Genomic DNA, 22000 nt, shown 5'->3' with positions numbered 1-22000 from the left:
TCTCAACTTTTTGAGTAAAGTTAAGAACCAAAAAAGCTTCCATGCAAGGGATCCCATCATATAAACATGGCCCCAAAATTTCTTCAAACTCTTGACCATGTGACAAAGCTCCTCAGCTGCAAGGACTCTACTGTCATTTAGTGACATCCTTGGTAGTAGCTTTTTAAATTACTTGACAACCATTCCTTGTAACTTGTGCCTTGAACTACCAATGCAAAGTGTATGTCTTCAATGGAACGACCACTACTAACAAGTTATCAAGGCTTCGCGCTTGATATGCTATCTCCTCTAAGATGTGTGCCAAGATATGTGCATAACTAGCTATCTTGCCTTGCCTAGCATTTGTGTATTCAAATTGGAAGCTCCACTTATTAAAAGATGTCCAAAAGATGTTTCTTTGGTACATGGAAGTGCAATGACAGTGTCACTATTCTTTTCTAATTGACCCATGTGCTAGTTAAAATCCTTTCTTGACCCATGCGCATGAACCAAATTGCAAAACTCTTCTATGCTCAATGTCTCAAATAGGTCATTAGATGCAGCAATAAAAAAATTATCATGCTCAAAGACTTGATGCCAACCCAAAAGCTCAACCATTGGCTTTGATATAACTCCATAGTTCCTAAAATCAATGATGTTAGTAGAATGAGAAACAACAAGCTGCCCGTTAACATGTGGCACTGATCCATTTGTGACAAAATCACTAGATGTTTCACTTCAAACCTTTTCATTTGGACGATTAGGTCTACGATCTACGCTCAACCCTTTTACATAAAACCTGTAGAATGAGGGAACAAAGTAGAATCTTTGAACCTTTTTGAAATGTAGTGCCAACTACCTCTATAAGATTGCACTACAATACACTTAGAGAAAGGATCATCAAAATGTTTCAGCCTCTTCCTTCTTCTAAAGCTATACTTCAAAGAAGAAGAACAAAGAAATGCTTTTGAATCTCCCCACATTAGCAACCATTACGTGATTATGCATTCTCAAGGCAACACAAGCCGTATATCCCACTTTGAGAATATGTGCCTGAACAACTCTCCCAAAAGCTGCATCAATATCAATGATGGTTTCCAACAGGGAAAATTCAAGCTGTTGCAGACCCATGGAAGACATATTTAGAGGGGCCATGAAAGGGAGTGAAGCATGGTGAACAAACGGCTCTGTGATGGATCTTGCAAGAAAATAGCTAAATAGCCCTATCTTCCCTTCTAAAGATATGTTAACGAGCACCTACGCTAATCTCCATACTAAATGATGTTGACAAGGAGTACAATTAGCTCATGTACTCAATGTAATACATTTTTATATATATATATATATATATATAGTGAGTGTAGTGCCTTGTCAATGTCACTCAATGCAAGTAGCTCTAAGTTCTTGCTTTGTGTCATTGTTGCACTCTTGATATCTCACTAGTACAATGGCGCCCCCATCGGCAGTGCTATGTAGAGATCCACAAAAGGATTTGTAGTACGCAACCCTTTAAATTTTTAACTTTGCACAATCAAGTCCATTTTACACGACAACCTTCTATTTACCCCTTTATTGTGGAAAGGCTATGTGCGTACGTATATGAGGAGGATGGCATGAGCAAAAGAGGTATGAAGCAAAGGGATGATGGGATGTGGAGGAGAAAAAATGTTGAATCATATTGACTCTGCACATTATGCTCATTGCACAGTCCAGATCCTGAGTACCACACACTAATAGAGTGCTCAGCTTTTGTGCATATCCGAACTTGCTTCTCTCACATTTTTAGCCATGACGTAGATCTACACACCTTCCTCTCATGGCCATAGTGTGGGCTTTCCATTGCAATTCTCATCACCAAAATCTTGGAGCATCGAGAATCACTTATCAACCCCATACATAGTATATCACATGTATCTTTAATCCCATAGGTCATAAAATTTCTCTCTCTCTCTCTCTCTCTCTCTCTCTCTCTCTCTCTCTCTCTCACACACACACACACACACACACACACACACACACACACACACACACACACACACACACACACACACACACAATTTAGCTGTCCATGCTCCCTATAACCTGCAAGCCTCGAATCGACAACGCCATCATCATTTAACTCTTATGGGTCTGCATGCAAAGGGAAAAACCCTATTACGAGCTTCAAGAGACCTACCAATTCTTCCAACACTCTCGTGGTCCATATCATTAATTGGACCTGCTCTTGAATTGAGTTACTCAGAGCTCAAAGGTGTGTGTGTGTGTGTGTGTGTGTGAGAGAGAGAGAGAGAGAGAGATAACACCTCAAACTTGCCTTTACTTCATCCGTCCGACTTGGTAAGATTTCACATGTACCAAGGCTCCTCTATAATTCACATAATTTTTTTTTTGGCAACCTAAAAGGACGATTGATGCTCTCAGATACCGACTGATCAAACCTATTGCGTTGCCATTTATAGATTGGAGGATTTTCGCTACAACGGAGGGAGGAGGAGTGTTGCTAATGCGATTGTAATAGATTAGACCCTGATGGTCAGGATCAAGAAAAGTGTAACACAGATGATCTTGTCTGGGCTGCATACATAATAAGTTTTTTCTTCTTTGTTGTGAGTCCGTAGATCTGTGTTCCTCCTCAAGACGAGGTCTTTTGAATTCACAAACAAGAGCATGTTCTGGCTTTTTCTTTTCACTATTTGATAGCTTGAGTTCAATAGGTTTGCTTGCATCAAGGACATCCGCTGCAAGCTAGTAAGTAGAAGGCTCTAAAGTCTAGTCTTCATAAGATTATGTAATCTTGACAAAAACTGTGCTACTTTGACTTCTTGAGTCATTCTTGTTGGAGCATATTTGACAAGAGTCAAGAAATGTTGATAATATGACTCCAAGCCTCTAGTTCCTTAAGTGCAATATGAAGGGGATCGGGGAGCACCACAGACGGAGAGTGAGAGAGAGAGAGAAGGAGACACACACGATGTGGGTGGGGAGGGATCGGGGAGCACCACAGACGGAGAGTGAGAGAGAGAGAGAAGGAGACACACACGATGTGGGTGGGGAGACTCAAAGAGTGAGCAGCCCCTTATACACTTATGCTATGTATAAGGTATACAAGTCAGTGGGCGCCCAGACTCTGGGCGGCTAGGCAAGGCACATGCGCCTATACCCCAACAACCTCCCACTTAAAGGCGACTGTGCCTTTAAGCAAGGGAACCTAGTCTAAAGACTAAAAAAGGTGAGAGAAAACCGCTCTCAACCGATGCCCACTGGCTGGCTGTGATCTTGTGCATCCGGCTGTCCTGCTCCCGTGTAAGTCCATACACCACCAGACGTACCGCACACGTATAGCAAGTATCTATGCAATACCTGCATATCTCCCTCGTGCACTATGCCATCATCATTCAACAAACGACTGACAATCCCAACTACATATGCTCCCACTGCAGCTGCGATATCCGGTCTCAAGATCAGCATCTCATACATGAGACCACCGAATGCCGATGCAATGCTAGCGGGCCCTGCTAGCTCTACGAAGCATGCATCAACATATATGTCCCTGGCAATAGGCATCTCTGACTGACAAGGCATGTCAGCCACATGCATCTCCTGACTGTCCACAAAAGACGCATCAACCTGTCGTACAACCTCAGAGCAAACCAGCTGCTCTAGGTGTCTACTGGAAGACATATCCTGCACAACTATATCCCCATGCTCACTGTCGAGCATAGCAAGGAATGACTGCATAATCGTTGACATCTCAGCCTCCTCTGCAATCATCCACTGCAAACATGACCACTCAATCTGCTGTGACTCACTAGAGCTCTCATGCTCTAACTCCGTATGCATAGACTCTTGCACAACGTCCTCCTGTCGTGACTCACTAGAGCAAGACCGCTCTACCTGTCTATTCTGCATAGAAGTATCTCGCACAACTGACTCTCTGCTTTGCTCAGTCACTAGCAAAGCATGCATGTCTGACTCTGTCACCTCTCTGTGTGACTGCTCAAGTCGTGCCCCAACTGTGTGCACAACGAGCTCACTACTCTGCACTCCATGCAAAGCATCCTGCAATCCACAAGCAAAAGAGACTCGCCTGCTCTCTCGCTGTCTACCTGGCTGCATGATCACAGAGACAACACCGTCTCTCGCGTGATCCACATGCAATGGGTAACCTGTACCACTCCTGGAACCTCTCGCAATCACTAGCAAACCCAAATGCAACGCAAAAGATCGCTCAAGAAGCGATACCCGACATCCACTATACCGTAACTGTCTAACTGAGATCAAATCCTGTCTCAGATCTGGCACATAACGCACATGACGCAGGTTAAATCTCATACCAATGGGCAAGGATAAACATACGTCTCCTGCACTCTCAATGTCATACACAACACCATTAGCCATGTGCACACAACCAAGTCTCCCACTAGAAAACGTGCTAAACCACTCACGATGCGACGTGACATGGAAAGTAGCATCTGAATCTAGTAACCAATGTGAAGGCAATGTGCAATCCGATATGCAATCCGTAGACATAAGATCGTCTGAAGACAAGCTAGATGTAAATGTGACATCGCTGTCACAATCATACTCAGTAACCACCGTACTGATCTCACTAGCATCTGTCATGCCCAAATCTACATCACGCATCTGTCGCCTCCGTTGTCTCAAACGCCTGAAACATCGACGCCTAATGTGCCCTCTATGTCCACAATGCCAACATGTCAAGTCTCTATGCCGTCGAGACTTGCGTGTGGGACCAATCTCTCCCATGGACATAGAAGTGGGACTAGACTCCCCTGTAGACATGGATGTCGCGTACATAGCATGTAAACTCTGCCATAAAGCATGAGTTATAGTCTCCCTCGAGACCTGCCAGTAAACAGACTCAACCAGATGCAAACAAATCGTAGACATTGCTAACTCATCAAGATCCTGCCAATCATCATCACGCATAGACTTGGGCTTCGCCGATAAACCATGCAAGGGTTTATCCTGCCCCAAATCCGCCAATGCAACAAGCATATGCTCCTTCCAAGCAACAAAATCTGCACCATCAAACTGTGTTAGACCATAACGCTGGAAGTCAAATGAAAAATCAGCCATAATGCTCGCAAAAGAGCAACCAACAATGAGTAGCAAATGTCAACCAAATCAGCCCTAAACTGGCTCGAATCGCATCAACAAAAGTCTGCAAATATGGCTGTAAAATATGGCTGCAAATCAACCCCAAAACAGCCCCAAAATTCAGCTCTTAAACAACTGCATAAACAAGTCACAAACGTGTCCCAGATCAGCCTACAACTGAGTCATACATGGACACCTGCAAAGAGGAAACAATGGCTGAAAATTCAGTGCCCAAATAAGCCCTCAAACCTGCCTGTAAACTTGTAAACCTGTAGCTGAAACCTGCTGAAAAACCTCAAGCCATTAGTGCTCGAATCCGGCTACCTAGCTCGTAGCCAGACAAGCATACATCACAATACTCACTCCTGTGAGTGTGCCAAGATAACTGTACGCCTGTCAAACCCGTGAGCTAATCACCAAGCCCACACTGTGCGGTATCGATGCATACACACGCACCAATCTCCCACCTGCAGAGAACACCGCACGCAAATGTTGAGTGCAACCCGCAATCTCTACCTAGATCGCATAAATGATGCGCATAAACTTCCTGGGAAAATTTCGCCAGAGTTTCGTCAGTAAAACGGCCACAAAACCAGTAACCAAACTGACTGCACGCTCAAAACCATGAGCAACCAAAGCGCATCAAACCGTACTCCAAATGCATGCACCAATCTCCACACTTTGCATACATCATTGCAAACACCTGCAAATCTAGTACACAAATATCTGCTCTACCTGTGACTGCCAAAAAACATGCTCGAAGCATACATTGCCGAGCTCAAAATGCAATCACATTAGTCTCCTTGAGCATCAAACCACATAAGGCATACATCGTATCCTCCCACCTGTGAGGAAACTTGCAGCAAATATCACTCTCACATCTGAGAGCAAACCATGTGTGGAATCCTCGACACACAATAAACAACTGCTGCTGCAGAAAATTCAGCATTCAGAATTTTACAATTCTGATATGACAAGTGCGTCCGGAGCGTGCCAAAACCCCAAGGTAGACTCCTGGATCATATGTATCCGAGTCCGGGTGTGAAAGCTATGCCAAAAACAGTGTTTTTGAAACCCGAAAGTGCACAAATAAACTTGCTGCTGTACCTGCTGTAATTCAAAGCATAATTTCAGCAAATAGACATCACCATCGCGTCCGGAGCGTGCCAAAACCCTGACCTAGACTTCTGGATTATGTAGATCTGACTCTGTATGACGGAACTACGCAAAAAACTGCGTTTTAGAGCCCGAAAATGGCAAAAACGAGCTGCACACAGTCTTGAACCTGCTTCTGCTCCACTCTGCGTGATGCAATGTCCTCTCAATGCAAGCTCCAACACAAGAGCTCTGCCACAACAGCATCCAAGCACTCGAATGTCAAGCTCTCCTCCGCCGAGCACTTCTCTAAAGAGCTCCACTGAGCTCAAAAGCTCCTCTCACCAAGGAAGCTACAACCGCCTCCTCGACCAAGCTTGACCACACCAAGCTCCTAAGCTCCAAAGACAATGCTCCTCAAGCTAAAATCGCTCTCCGTGAAACTCCGCGACCGAACTCCACCGTCGAGAGCGAGCGAGCTATCGCCTCGAAGCTCTCAAAGCCGTCGTGCTCTCCGCGGTCACCATAGCTCTGATACCAATTGAAGGGGATCGGGGAGCACCACAGACGGAGAGTGAGAGAGAGAGAGAAGGAGACACACACGATGTGGGTGGGGAGACTCAAAGTGTGAGCAGCCCCCTATACACTTATGCTATGTATAAGGTATACAAGTCAGTGGGCGCCCAGACTCTGGGCGGCCAGGCAAGGCACATGCGCCTATACCCCAACACAATAAAAAAACTCATTCATGCAGTCCGGATGACATACTTTGTTCTGATAATTCTTCTTCAATTGAGTCTTCATATAATCCCAAGTTGTTGCATTAGGGTCAACATCATTCTCAGTACAATGGTCGCTCCACCAATGCTTGGCCATCTTTTCTAGTTTCAACTTAGAAATGATAGCTTTGCTCTTTGTAGATGAATGAGCCAAATCAAAGTAATCATCCATACGCTCAATCCTCTTACCATATACATGTGGTAGTGATGTGTGTGAACACACTTAGGACCGTCGAGGCATTTTTTCCCTCTCTAGGAGGTTTTTTTTCCCTCGTGCATTATATATACGTCCATTCATTCTAGGGCAATCTATCTTTCCATTGCACACTAAGTAGCACACTCTCTATTGTGTGCCTTGAGCTTCTTCATCTTCTCCAAGATGTGTGTGTTTTCCTGCAACACTAATTCCAACAATTGGTATCAGAGCAGGTTGCGTCCTCCCGGGCTTAGTCGCCAACTGCTCCAACACACACTTGCTCAGTTTCTCCAATTTCAGTGAGCTTTGGTGAGTGTTTGTAGGTTGACAATTTTTTTGGGATTGCTCGTAGAGGCCAGTCTACTCAAATTTCTGATTCGAGCTCATTTCGACCTCCGTTTCCACTACAGCCAGGTCTGCACATGCAATTTTGTCATTTTTTGTGCAGTATTTTTGTCAGCGCTAATTATTGCATAACATGTCCCATACAGTCTATTGCGGGTTGTGCTATATAGCACGTGCTGGTTTCAATCAGTTTCTCCTCATCTCTGATAGTTTTCACATCAGGTGCAAGCATTTTCCATGGCTGACAACAACACAAATGTGGCCAAGATGTTTACTGTTGAGGACATATTGGATGGGGACAATTACCCTAAGTGGGCTTACATGATGCAACATGTTCTTTTGTCAAAGGGCATCTAGAATATTGTGTAGGGCATTGATGTACGTCTTGGTTCTGAGGATGTAGGCGATGTTGAGGATGTTGCAAGTCTTGTTGTTGTTAGAGTTGTTTTGACTACGATAGAATAAGCTCGTTGGGATGTAAAGGATGCATAGGCTCATGCATTGTGTGTGAAGCACACAATTACTCCTCACATTAGTTCATCAAAATCTGCAAAACACGCTTGGAATATTCTAGCTGGTCTTTATGCAAGCCGCAATGAGGCAAAAATTGCATGCTGCGTAAAGAGATGGAATCGAAGAGTTATGCATGAGGAAGATGATATGGACACTTTCCTTGCTGGTCTCAAGGATATCAATGAGCAACTTATTTTTGCAGGTGAAGTCATTTCAAACAATTCCCTTGTGCAGATTGTTCTTGATGCCTTGCCAGACTCTTACCAGACTTTTACTAGTACTTAGAGACTTATGACCCAAGGAAATCCTGAAGTTGTCAAGTTCGATGCATTGTGCACATTGTTCACTTTCCAAAAAAAAAACTAGGACTAGACAACATGCAGTTGAACAGGCTTTTATTGCTTCTCAAAGAAAGGGTGGTAACAACAATGTAGTCACTTCGTATGGTTTTTTTGCGAGTAGAAAATCACATGTTCCTAATGCTTCTGCTGGCAACAGTTTGTCTGGAAATTTTGGTGATAAGGGAAAAAAGAAGATGCGTTGCCCCATTATTGTAAAGGTAACGATCACTTGATCAAGCAGTGTCCTAAGTTGAAGGCCAAAGAGGCAAAGAAGAAAGAGGGTGGTTCCACTGCAATGCTGGTTCCACTACAAATGCAACCATTGTTGATTCTTCTATGAAAGGGAAATGTGATGTTGATGTTCATGCAAAATGGGCTTTTAGTGCAGAGTGCACTTACAATCGTGTTGTTCATGATGCATGCATGTCAGTTGCTGCAGATTCACATGTGTGGTATTTCGATAGTGGTGCTACAAAGCACATTACCTCACATCATGAATTGTTCACCTCTCTTGAGTGTGTCCCTCATGGGAATTCAGTCACTTGTGCCAACAATGCCTCTTATCAAGTTCAAGGAGTTGGAAAGATTGTGCTTACTACTGCAAATGGCAGTTCTTTCACACTTGTTGATGCACTTTATGTACCTTGGGTCAAGAAGAATCTTTTGTCTGTATCTACACTTGCTAGACTTGGACTTGTAGTCAAATTTGTGGATGATAGATGTAAAGTTCGTGATCTCAGTTTTGGTGATGAAATTGTTGCATCTGGCATTTTGTGCTGTGGGCTATATAAGCTCACTTTGTATGACAAGTGTGGATAAAATTTTGCAAATGCAGTTGCAAATTCAAGGGCTGTTTCAGATGCAAATTGTGGCATGCACATTTTAGGCATCTGAATTTTGACAGTTTGCTGTGTTTGGAGAAATTTGATATGGTTGCTTCTTTGCTGCCTCTTGAAGCACCTGTCAAACACATTTGTGAAGGCTGTATTTTGGGTAAGATGCAGCGTTCTAAGTTTCCAAAGGATGATTCAGTTAGGACTACATGCAGGTTGTAGCTTGTGCATACTAATGTTTGTGGGCCCATGCAAACTCCATCCTTGGCAAATTATCTTTACTTCATAACTTCCATTGATGATTGCTCCAGGCATGCATGGGTATTTTCGCTTAAAGTGAAGTTCAAAGTTTTTATGTGCTTCAAACAATTTTTGGCTATGGCTGAAAATGTCTCAAAATGTACTATGGGCACCCTCCGTTCTGATCGAGGGGGGGAGTATATGTCTCATGAATTTCATGCATTTTTGGGTAGTCGTGGAATAGAACACCAATGTACAGTACCTTATACGCCTCATCAAAATGATGTTGTTGAGAGGAAAAACATGTCACTTACAAAAATGGCACGATGTATTGTCAAAAGTCAAGCTTTGCCGCATTCTTTTTGGCTTGAGGCCATCATGTATGCCACTTATGTACTAACCAGGTGTCCTGCAAAAGCTTTGCAATCTATTACTCCATATGAAGCATGGTATGATAGCCTTCTATTGAGCACATGCGTGTTTTTGGCTGTTTGGCATATGCTTTGGTGGCACAAACATAGTGCAAAAAATTGGATGATAAGGCTGTCAAATGTATTTTTGTTGGTTATAGTGCTGAAAGGAAAGGTTACAGGTTGTATCATCCACAAACAAAGCATATTCTGGTTTCACGAGATGTTGTGTTTGTGGAGGATTCCATTCAGCCCTTGTTGTCATGTACTAGAGACAGTATTGTAAGCTCACGGACATTTATGACACTTTGTTGCCTCTTTTTAGTGGTGGAAGTACGAATATAAGTTCCAATGAGGCAAATGTACAGCCTATGGGGGTTTCAGAAAATGTTATAGATCAGCCTATTACTGATGTAGATGTACATGATGTACCTGATGAGGAAAGGGCTGAAAATGAGCAGGCTAGAGGTATGCCAAAATGGCTGGTGCATACATTGTGTGATAGTAAATTGGATGCACCTTTGTCTAGTCGTACTCATTCAGGTTCTCACCATGCATCTTATGCATCAGATTGTTATGCTTTGGCTATGTCTAGCTTACATGATGTTGAGGAACCTCTATCTTTTTGATGAAGCATAGAATTCAAAAAATTGGATGGCTGCCATGCAATCAGAATATGACGCACTTATAGAAAATGACACATGGACTTTATATGATTTGTCTCCTGGTGGCAAAAAGGCCATTGGTACAAAATGGGTTTACAAGTTGAAATGCAAGCCGGATGGTGAGGTTGATCGCCATAAGGTTTGACTTGCAAAAGTCTATGCGCAGTAAAAAGGCATAGATTATGAAGAAACTTTTGCTCCCACTTGTCGTATGACTATTATTTGTTTTCTATGTGCATTGGCAGCTCATTTTGGTTGGGATGTACATCAGTCAGACATTGTTACTACTTTCTTGAATGGTGACATATTTGAGGAAGTTTATGTAACGCAGCCTCGCGGTTTTGTCAAGAAAGGACAAGAGGACAAAGTGTGTAGATGTAAGAAGGCTTTGTATGGGTTGAAGCAATCTCCTCGTGCTTGGTATGAGAAAGCTGACACTCATTTGGTCAAACGAGGCTTTCGTAACAATCCAATAGAAAGCACATTGTATATCAAGCATGAGGGCGATGTACTTCTCATTGTTGTTCTTTATGTGGATGATTTGTTGACCGCTGGTCCAACGAGGCACATATTGTTGAATTTAAGAATGATTTGAATGCTACTTTCAAGATGAAAGATTTTGGGTTGTTGCATCATTACTTGGGTATACAGTTTAAGCAGAGTGATGGTGGTATTGCCTTGTGTCAGAAAAGTTACATAGAGACATTGCTATGTAAGTTTGGACAGGATTGCAAACCTATTGCCACTCCCATGGAAACAGGTTTGAAGAGTCTACATGATGCTGGTGATCCTGCTGATGTCACTCTTTACCAAATTGCTATTGGCTGCCTCATTTATGTATGCAACACGAGGCCGGATATTCAGTTTGCAGTTTCATAGATCAGCAGATTTATGCATAGCCCAGGGTCTAAGCATTGACAGGCTGTCAAAAGAATTTCCCGCTAGTTGAGTGGCACTTGACATCTTGGCTTGTTTTATCCCAAGGAGGATCATTGCCACCAGACTTACATGCTTTTTCGGACTCAATTTGGGTTGGTTGTTTTGACACACGAGTGTCCACAATTGGTTTTTGTTTCATGCTTGGCAGTTCATGTATATCATGGTTGAGCAAGAAGCAACCTAGTGTGGCCACTTCTAGTTGTGAGGTTGAGTACAGGGCAGTCTTCACAGCTACAATTGAGTGTGTATGGCTTAGACGCCTTATGGCTGATTTGGGTGTTGGACAGGACACTGCCAACACTATCTACAGTGACAGTCATAGTGCATTGGTAGTTGCGAGGAACCCAATTTTTCATGCTCGCATAAAGCACTTTGAGGTGCATTACCACTATCTCAGAGAGAGGCTCTCAGCAAGAGAGATAAGCTTGACTTATGTGCCAACACAGGACAACCTTGCAGGTCTTTTCACAAAGGCATTGTCTTGTGAGAAGTTCAAAGCTTTCCGCAAAGCTTTGGGCTTACTCTCCTTTGTGGACTGATCATGTCCTCAAGGCATGGCACTTCCCTTTACTCATGTGCCAGCTTTCATTCACCGCATCACTGTAGGGGGGATTTGTTACCATATACATGTGGTAGTGATGTGTGTGAACACACTTAGGACCGTCGGGGCATTTTTTCCCTCTCTAGGAGGTTTTTTTCCCCCGTGCATTGTATAAAACCCATTCATTCTAGGGCTATCTATCTTTCAATTTCACACTAAGTAGCACACTCTCTATTGTGTGCCTTGAGCTTCCTTTGTCTTCTCCAAGGTGTGTGTTTTCTTGCAACCCTAATTCCAACAAATCCAATCTTCAAGAAACCTTGCCTACATATTTTCCTTTCCCGCTAAAGTTTCCAGGTTGAGACTTGTAGAGCATAGCATTGATGTCTCTATTAATGATTGTTTGTTGAGTTGCAATTGGCACATTGGCATTTGCATCCACCACTTTTCCTCTAGGAGACATGGTAACTTATCGCACCATATCAACCAAGATCATTCTTAATACAACATATCCTACTCTGCTCAAAGTCCCTCTTAGTGAAATAAAATAGACAAGAGAGTAGAAGAAAGAATAAAAAATGAATTGAATCAATTCTACATTGCAAAAATTTTGAGGTTCAAAAATCTACAATGTGTCTTAAAAGCCTTTAATAAGTCCTAATGGATCTAACGTAATGTACTTTGTAATAACCATTGTGACATCCTTCGACTAATGGATTATAGTGGTCCCACTCTGGAGGTATTTCTAATGGGATGTCCCAATAATCCTTCTTAATCTTTGGCTAAAACATCTCTTTTTTGGCATGAGAGTCGAACCACTCTTGCATGAGTGAATGGTTGGTCATAGGTACTCTTATTTCGCTGTGAGCCATTTCAATCTAAGTAGTCATCAGAATAAGTAGAGTCCTTGGGAAACTTGTCTGGTGTATTCCATCCATCAGTGCTTTGTATGCTTGCACAATCTGTTAAGCATTGGGATTGATTATAGACATTGTATAAGATCTTTATTGTGTGGGTTATGGATTATGGATTATGGATTATGGATTTCCCAAACAAGTCAAAGGTTAACTTTCAGGAATTGGTTAAACATTTCTGACCCATACATTAAACATGACAATATTGAAGCATCTCATTGCCATTACTAAGGGACATATACACCGAGCTATCTGTGTTTCCTTTGTTGGTCTCAAGGTAAGTTCATGGGAATTTATATACAACAGCTGGTTACTAACAATGATTTCTTTCCTTAGCTTGGATTCCACCCATTTGATACTCCCCACAGGTGAATATTTATGTCTAGGTGAGCTGAATTTTGGGTTTCCCGCAATGTTATAGCACCATGCTCGGAATGTATTTGGAACAATATAATCCGTTGATAGTAACCTCTCCTTCTTTGCTCCATCTCGCATGGTCGTGATAAGTCATTGCACTTCCACTCCCATCTGAAGATGCTCTTCCACCATAAGATGAGAGAGTATATTCACCCATATCACTTGAGGTAGAATGTCAGTCATCTACACACACACACACACACACCCATCATTCAAGATAGTTAGAACTGATAGAACATATGTTAGAACTCAAAGATTATGACCTTAGGACAATTTGAATCATATCAAAATAGAAATTTTCCCATTATAAACAATCAAAGGTTACATGCTACTTTGAAGAAAGGTGTGTAAATTGAAAAAGGTCCAATGAGCCAATTATTGGTTCCTCAAGGTTCTACCCTTGTATGTACTTACATCTCTTCAAAGTTTAGAACTTCAACTTGTGCAGTGAGATTTACATCCTCTTTCTCATACCACTCTTCCCCTTGAGAGACATCTGCTGGTGGTAATGCATGAAAGCAATTTACATGGGCATGTTATTCATTGAAATCTTGTCTATAGAAATACCTACTCGAGTTCACCACCATTGGATATGCTTGAGCAAAATCCCAAACACATCTACGCTTCTTATAGTCATTGAAAATGATATTGACATTGTGAGGATTGAACTTAAGGATAGGTCCATAAACTTTACTAAAACAGTCTTGAGGTACATAATAAAATCGATTGCCGTTGTTCGACTTCTTCCAGACCCGGCTTATGACTTTCTCACAGAAGCCATATCATTGGTTGAGCATGAGTGCCTTCTTACTAAGGATGATCTCATGGTTTGGTATATCCAAGAGTGAGCAAAGGTTAAGATAAAGAATATATCCATGTACTTTGACATCGCCCTCCTGAATCTTCTCCTTGACCCATAAATGTTGGCCGACTATGTACCTATCAGGCACTTGGGGTTCGATGTTCAAATTGTGCTTCGATGTACAATTCACATGCTACATAGGTGTTTGGAACAAGATAATCTCTAATCCCCTTCAAAGCTCAAACCAATTCAACTCCCCAATGAACATTGAATCCAACCACACAATTGAAAAAGACATTTTGTGCAAAGTCACTTGGGAGTTCATTTAAACGGTTAAGAAGTTCCATCTAAAAACAAGACAAGGAGAGAGAAGACTTAGTACACATGTATACCAAAATTAATTGTAAGGTATTTACTTGACTTTTATGGTTTCTTACAATATTATTGATGCTTTGGAGCTAGCTCTATAAATAATCTTTTAACTCTCATAACTGGGTATTCTCTTAGACCTCCCATACGATAACACGGTGTATAGTTATCTTCTAGCTTTCCTTTTCCTATGATAGTTGCAAGTACATCAAACTTCTTGGAAACCTCAACAATCTTGAGCATTTGTGAATGCATTTCCAAGTAGTAGTACATATCCTCTAGGCCTAGCCACATCCTAAGTTGAAGTAGCTTGAGGTTGGCAAACCAATCCCTTGGACTATCATCAATATAGATAAAGATTTGACAAAAGGGTTCTTGATGAAAAGTAAAGTAGCTACAGTCAACACTCTTCCAACAAGTCGTGGTTCCTGGCATTGCAAAGACTTTAGACCCGATCTCTAGATAAAAAAGTTCCCTCACATCCCTTGGTAACCGCATTGCCATATTGTTGAATACTTTGGCCAAAACCTCGTTCCCCTTACTAAAGCATTCAAATGTGACCTTAGGAGCCATTTGTTTCTACAAAACAAACGTTCAAAGAATTCTTAATACACTTGTAGAACACTTCAATCACTTCATCATAATCCAAGACCACATAAACCAATACAAGAAGACAAGTCAAATCAGTATCACCAATCAATGTCACTCATAGATGCATTGTGAATACAATATTCTTTCTCAAACAACAAGCATGAATGAGGCATGATGCATGACAAACTCAACTAGTATCCGACTTCATGCTATCCCCAAAACCTTAGGCTCTGATACCAGGTAAGAAATACCTCTCCCCAGGGGTCTATGCACAAAATACACAATTTATACTTTTAGAAAAATTTCAATATGCGTCAGAGTTGTAGAAGCGTTTGCATTCTCAGCACTTGACGTAGCATGGATTTTAGGCCATGAGCCACACTGCACTTGACGTAGCATGGAGTTTAGGCCATGAGCGAGACTGCATCTAGAGGTACCTAGAGTGCTACCTTTGAATGGGTGATATGAATGAAAGCGTACTTAAGAAAATAACAATGTGGAGGGTGAATATGAGTGTACACCGCATTGCGGGAAGAGGAAGAGAGAGAGAGAGAGAGAGAGAGAGAGAGAGAGAGAGAGAGAATAGTGGAGGGTGAAATAGAGTGCATAAAGACACATGAGAATGACCAAAAAAATCTTTAAATCATCTAAATGAAACAGGCAACCATGTATTAATGTAATAACAAAATTTGGATGTACCAATACATCAAAAATATAAAATGACTAGCAGAGCATCGGACCCTGTGTAGGCATCGATCGATCCAAACATCCACTTTCGCTCTACTATGGAAAAAAGAGAGAATTTCAGTTCGCCAAGAGCCAGCAAAAACACCTCCAACCTACCTAAGCCAGACATAGGCTGAGGCCGCTTCACCTCCCTCCATGAACCCAAGCTCCGAAAGGATCCCAAATACCAGTAGGTGGTAGGGTATCAACACCAACCATACCAGCTTAGGCACCACGCCTCTTCCATGCCCAACATCGGCTTTTTAGGAAAGCAAAGGAAAGATCCCCGACATGTTAGCTGTGTAGGTCATTCAGCCCCCAACGCACTAACCATGTAGATGAGCCTAACAAAAAAGTAGACATAGAAAACACCCCCAATCCAACAAGCCCCAGGTCATTCACCCTTTTGTCTAAGCTAAGTGATATAGGTGATCCTAGTCTTGTAGCGACGCTGCCTTGAGAAACATAACACATGAGTTCAATCACAATAACATCTTCCATATGCACAAACTAACTTTTCCAAGCAGTTAGATTGTCTCTACCCTTACACGCTCACTATAAACCATGAAAACCACTTCATGTTCCAATCCAAACCATAAACCATAATCCAATCAAATCACATGGGTGAGCACTCCACCCAATTTAGGGTGATGCACATCTAATCCTGCAAAACCACTTTAGAACATAACATAGTTGCAAAGATTTTGACAACATTTTCGACAGCACAACCATATCCAAAAAAAAAGATCCAAGAGCCACACTGGCTTCCACAATCAAAAGCACAACCATAATCCATGAGGGATCTCAGTCCTTGACCATAGACCATATTCCATACTGAACCAACTTCCACACTTGGAGTTTTACATATCCATTGTAGTCAACTGAGCCCACACACTTGGCACTTATGACATGAAATTTTTATGCATAAAAGATATCCGACCAGTGACTAATCATGATATCAAAATCAAAATTTGACAATGTTGAACCATACATAAGTGATGCACTATGACCGCACCTCACCCCTTAGTACATAGACTAGTTTTTTTGACCTTGAAGGGTGGAAGCAACATACACATGCACATTAGGTGTCCACATCCATCTGTGAGGTTCCATACATCACATGACATCATTTCATCAACATAAACATGATGTAAAACAGCCCCATCACTTTTATCAACCATAATCCATAATATCACATATATGTGAAAAAAAACTTTTTGCTATATCTGGGTGCATGTATAAGCAACACTCAAATGAAAGTATTTGACCTCAAACCAATGCATCAAGCTCAACCTATAATATAGTCTAACACCTTATCACATCAATTTGCCGATATGAGACTCATGCAACAAATGGTAACACGAAAAAATAGCCACTTTATTCATATCTGCCCGTATGGTTCGAGTTGGCTAACCATATACCCACTTATAAGTTTGTGGACATGAAATACTTGAAATCAACTCACCAAAACAATCCATAAATCATATATCAACAACTCATCCAACTCATGACGTCATATGGTACTCTCCCTTGGTAGCACCCCTACATGCGTAGGTAAACCCGTACATGGAACTGTTAATAACTCACAGTCACAAAGTGATCTCAGAGACCTAAATACATTTATTAGTGAGTTTAATCAAGGTTTTGATTGGGCTAAGTGGGTCGCTCATTCGATGAGTTTATAAAGCGGTTCTCCAAGGAGCCTGGGTCCAAATTTTTGACTGTGCAGTGGGTAGCAAGTTGTTTTTTGATCAGAACTCTTTGCTCATACAAGGATGTTGTATGGTGGAGCACCTGAAGGCATAGATGATGACCTGCCCAACTCCTATCAATATTGTGGCCTACCCAACTCCTATCTGTTTAACATCAAAATGGTGTCAAAATGAAGTGAATGGCTAATTCCTCTTTTAGCTCAAGGAAATGAACTTATGGGGTACTGTCCACAAGAGATTGAGAAAAGAAAATCTATCTTCCAATTAAGCATAAAACAAATCTTATGCTTATGTAGCAAACGACTTGATCAATGTGAAACCCTTGATGGGACATGATTACAAATAGTTGCAAGTATATATGTTAAAAAAACATGACCAAAATATCAAAAGCAAAGATTTTTTAGTGGGTAATTATGCCCTCCATTGAAAAATCATAGCAATGGACCATCACTGATTTATGACATATCATCTAGTGGTGTCATCAAACTTGTTACACTAGCTTAGGAAGAAATATCTAATTGGATTAGTGGATGGAAACTCAAGAAGTATCACTTATCTTTCACCCTAGCAATGCTCACACAAGCACATGGAGCCTGCCAACAAAGATGAATTAGTTGCTGCAAATTCAAGAAGCCAAAGAGGAAGCCAGGCTCAAAATCCTCAAAAGGAAGGCTTGGGCATATGAAGGAATCACACAAGGGCTATCACTACCACCAATTCAGATGATTCAATCATCACAACAGAATGGCTAGGGAGAATGAATATATGCATTAATGTGAAACTTTCAAATGGAACCTTTGAACATTCATTAGTTGACATAGGGGCGAGAATAAATGTGATGAATTGCACTACCTTTTGAAAGATGACCACCGCACCCCTCACCAAACAACACCTCACTTCCAAAGCTGCAAATCAATGCTTTATGGTAAGTATGGGCTACTCTAATGTCAGCGTCATTGTTGAAGAACATTGATGCCCACATCAATACCATATCATGGCTGAAAAGAAATCAATGAAACCATAGTTCTTGGAGTACCTTGGATGTGCACCTACAAAGTTACACCCATGTGGTTCATTGAATCCTATCAGCAATGGCCAAACAAATGAAGTTCCCTTGGCAACAATAGACTACAAATGGCCAGTACCACAAGTCAAATAGACTTAGTCAATTCCACAACAACCCCAACCCACAACCTCAATTATGCAAGGAATTAGGAAAATTTGGTTACCCAAAAGATGCTTCAAACATCCTATACGGCTATTTGGATTCCCAAAAACAAATTGAAATCAATCCAACATTGCAACCCACCTCACAAACCTTGAAATCTTCAGCATCCACAACCGTTTAAAAGTTCACCACAACCTTCAATACAAAAATGGATTTTGGTGACCCAAACTCCAGATACCACCCTTGCAAGAACAATCACAGGCTCAAACAGTTAACCAAATGTGGAAAGGTAAACTTCAATGCCACAATGAACTATGAAATCAATTCTACATCAAAGAACAGGCTATAGACTTGCAAAAATTGTTTTTATAGGACCCTAGCAAAGAAGTATCACTAAGGAAAGCCCACGAGCTCATCATTCAAGATCCTCTTCTTGCATTGCATAATATTACCCCATGCATTGACATTATTCGCATAATAGGAACACATTACAAAGCCTTACACAAGCACTTTTTTAACACCCATGCATGCACCCCACCCTTAACTCATTGTCATCCCAGAAGAGTCTTAATAGGAGGGAGAGACAAACACCAATAAACCACAAAATCAATGTGTATATAGTGTTTTTTGTTTTGACTTTTTGTTGCTTTTCTTGTTTGACATTGGAGTCTAGTGTATATCAAGGTCTCCCATTAAACACTACATACACATTGATTTTGTGGTTTATTCGTTCACAAACATACAAAATTCCCTCTAGGGTAGATTCAAAGAGGAAAATTTCAAAATAATCATTGTTTTTTATAATTTTACACTATTTTCTTAAATTTTCAGGCGGATTTCCTCCTTCCCCTCCCTTCAACTAGCTATTTTTATTTTTCAACCGGCTCAAAGCTAAGTTGAGGCACACTTTTCCCAAACACTGTCTGAGACTCATAGATGAAGAGTCCGGAGCGTGTGTGCAATGAAGGAGGTTAAGAAGAAGGAGAGCTTTCTCTTGATGGAATTCTAAGTGAGTAACTACTCACTACCCCTTATTCTTTTGTTTAAGAAAGAATAAGATAAGGGTTAGTAGATGGGCGGTTGGCCAGCCACTTGGCCTGAAACCCAACAATCTCCACTTGAAGGCAAACGTGGCCCAAGTGTCTATAAGTGTAAGGGTTAGTATGTACAACTATACAAGTGTGAAGCACGACCATCGCTTCACCCTATGCCCATCATCTCTATGCAATGTGTAAACCACTCTGAGGATAGGCTCTTTGTTAAAGCATCTGTTGGGTTGTCATTCATGTGGAATTTGGCTAACTCAATGTGTTTGCTAGCCAAAATATCATGTATCACATGATACCTAACCTCTATGTGTTTTGATTTGTAATGAAACATGGGGTTCTTTGCTAACGCAATCCTAGTCTGACTATCACAATGTAACATTGGAGTCTAGTGTATACCAAGGTCTCACATTAGACGAGATAACCACACACCTTCCTTGCTAGCACTGGAAACTGCAACATACTGAGTCTCAGTGGTGGAAGACGAAATGCAATTTTGGAGGCATGATCTCCAAGAGACTACCACTCCAGCAAATAAGAAAATGTAGCCAGATATGGATCTCCTAGTGTCCACACAACCCTCATAATCAGAATCAGTGTATCCAACTATGGATGCATCACTGTTCCCAAAGCGTAAGTACTTGCTGATTGAACCCTTGATGTATCTCAAGATATGCTTCACTACTTCCCAATGCTTTCTACCTGGATTTTCCGTATACATGTTGACCACTCCCACTGCAAATGCAATATTTGGTTGCGTGCTAACCATGGCGAACATGAGACTGCCAACTGTCAAAGAATATGGCACCGTTTCTATCTCTGCCTTTCCAACGTTCAATTTGGGACAATCATTCTTGCTAAGTTTTATATATGCAACCATTGGGGTACTGAATGCCTTCCCCCCTTGCATGTTAAAACATTGCAAGACCTTGTGAATATACTCTTCCTATGATAGTTCAAGTATTCCATGCTTACACTCTCTCTTGATACGCATACTAAGAAAATGATGTACATCACCCAAATCTTTTATGGCAAGCTGCGTGCTTAAGACATTCTTGAGAAGTGCAATCTCATCTTTGGACTTCTCGGCTATAAGCATATCATCCACGTACAAGATTAGAATGATGAGGGAACCATCATTCAACCTCCTTGTGTACAAGCAGTGATGTGTGATTTGGGATCCAGACTTTGTCAAAGATCTTTGGACACATGAGAGAATGTCTCACACCCAAATACACATAATCGATCGTAATTAGGTTCTTTGCCCGTCCACATCTCCTATGGAATCTTATACTTCAACGGTGTACTAGGTGACCGGTTTATTAAGTAAACAGCCGTCATAACAGCTCCCCCCCCCCCCCCCCCCCCCCAAAAAAAAAATAAAAAATAATAAAAAATAATAAAAAATCTTAGAGGTAAAGTGGTCGTAGACAACATAGAAGTGACATGTTCCTAGATAGTTCTATTCATCCTTTTTGCCACACCATTTTGAGCACATGTATAAGGCACCGTGAATTGTCTTCTAATGCCCCATTTACTGAATTTATAGGATATATACTCACCTCATTATCAGTTTGCAAAGCTTTAAGCTTTCTACCTGACTGGTTTTTGACCATTGTTAAGAACTCTTGAAAGACACTAAAGGCTTCACTCTTCTGCTTCAAGCAATAAAGCCACACCTTCCTAGTAGAGTAATCTATGAATGTTAGGAAGTATAGTGCCCCTCCTAGAGAATTAACAAGCATATGTCTGCATAAGTCGCTATGAACAAGATCTAGAGGACTTCCTAACTCCTTGTCTAAAGGCGTTGAGGTCAACCTAGTCTGTTTTCCATAAAATGCAATACTCACATAAAGTAAAATTTGAGTAATGTAACACAGGGATATAACCAAAATGTTGTAGTACCTTCATTCCTTTTTGACTCATATGTCCAAGCCGTCTATGCCACAAATCTTTAGATGGTAGCTTGGTCACATAAATAGATTTCTCTTTCGTTGAAGAGACATAGAGTGAATACAATGAGCCAGATTTCTCGCCTTTAACCATGACCATATTTCCTTTCTTGATGATCCAAGAACCATGTCCACAAATGGTAGTGTAACCCAAATCCTTCTATTGCCCAACATACATCAAACTCTTTGTCAATTTGGGTACATGTATGACATTCTACAACATAAACTCAATGCCATTACGCATCGAAAGTTTTATGGCCCCAATACCTTATATATCAAGCTCATAAGAATTCCCCAACTTCATTG

The 22000-nt window shown here is 41.3% G+C and overlaps 1 pseudogene; it reads right to left on the bottom strand.

The window, feature by feature from the left end:
- Nucleotides 1-205: 205 nt before the first annotated feature.
- On the bottom strand, nt 206-21794 carry LOC147445057 (putative protein phosphatase 2C 50; annotated as a pseudogene).
- Nucleotides 21795-22000: the final 206 nt, after the last annotated feature.

Source organism: Adiantum capillus-veneris, chromosome 13 (genome assembly GCF_014529385.1).
Source record: "Adiantum capillus-veneris isolate H3 chromosome 13, ASM1452938v2, whole genome shotgun sequence".
Taxonomy (NCBI): domain Eukaryota; kingdom Viridiplantae; phylum Streptophyta; class Polypodiopsida; order Polypodiales; family Pteridaceae; genus Adiantum; species Adiantum capillus-veneris.
The sequence above is the reverse complement of the archived record's forward strand: the minus strand, read 5'-3'. Positions and strand labels throughout refer to the sequence as shown.